Consider the following 917-nt stretch of genomic DNA (forward strand, 5'->3'; position numbering starts at 1 on the left):
TTCACTACGACATCCAGTAACAGTGGAAGATCTAATACGTTTCTTCACCCTGACTCTCCAAAATGTGCACCCATTTTTAAGAACGCACATATTAACCCAAGTAACAGCATCTGCAAAAACAATTTTCAACTTGCAACTCCATGCAACATACTCTGGTCCTCATGTGCATTTCCACATATCCCACTTGGAAACTGCGGTTTAAGGTTTTGAATATGGCAGTACGGAATATGTATAATTTTCTATTTTTAAATATCCGATCCGTTTCTAAACGAAAAGCTTTATTGCAACACCTGCTTTTGGAAGAATCTGTTCACTGCTTTGCGCTAAACGAAACCTATCTTGCTCCAAAAATGATCTGTCATATTCCACCATACAACATCTTACGCCACGATGGTCCGCCGGGCTTAAGAGTAAACGGCGGCACAGCAATTGGAGTAGATAGAAAATTACCATATCGAACGGTTACCTTCCCACCAAACTTCCACTTGCCAGAACATACTGCTAGTACCATCTATTTTCCATCCCGGGTCGTTACTTTTGCTACCATCTATGTAAGACCAGGGGAGACTATTCCATACCAATTCTTTCAACATATCCATACCCTTAGCAAACATTATATCATAGCAGCGGACATCAATTATCATAGTCGTAGCATGCAAGACAAAACAAACTTTTTACAATTTCTGGACCAAAACACTACAGCAGAATTCCATGTACTGCCCAGAGCCACACGTCCCATAAGTAACACTACCCCTGACGTTGTTATAACATCAACATCTCTAAGTGCCTGCTTGAACATATCTGTGCTGGATTCCATCGGCAGTGACCATGACCCAGTGAAAATTACCTTAAATCTTGGAAACCGCAATATGATCAGTACAATACAACCTCGAAAAATCTGGTGTTACAACAAAGCG

This window comes from Lepisma saccharinum, chromosome 23 (genome assembly GCF_977018435.1).
Source record: "Lepisma saccharinum chromosome 23, izLepSacc3.1, whole genome shotgun sequence".
Taxonomy (NCBI): domain Eukaryota; kingdom Metazoa; phylum Arthropoda; class Insecta; order Zygentoma; family Lepismatidae; genus Lepisma; species Lepisma saccharinum.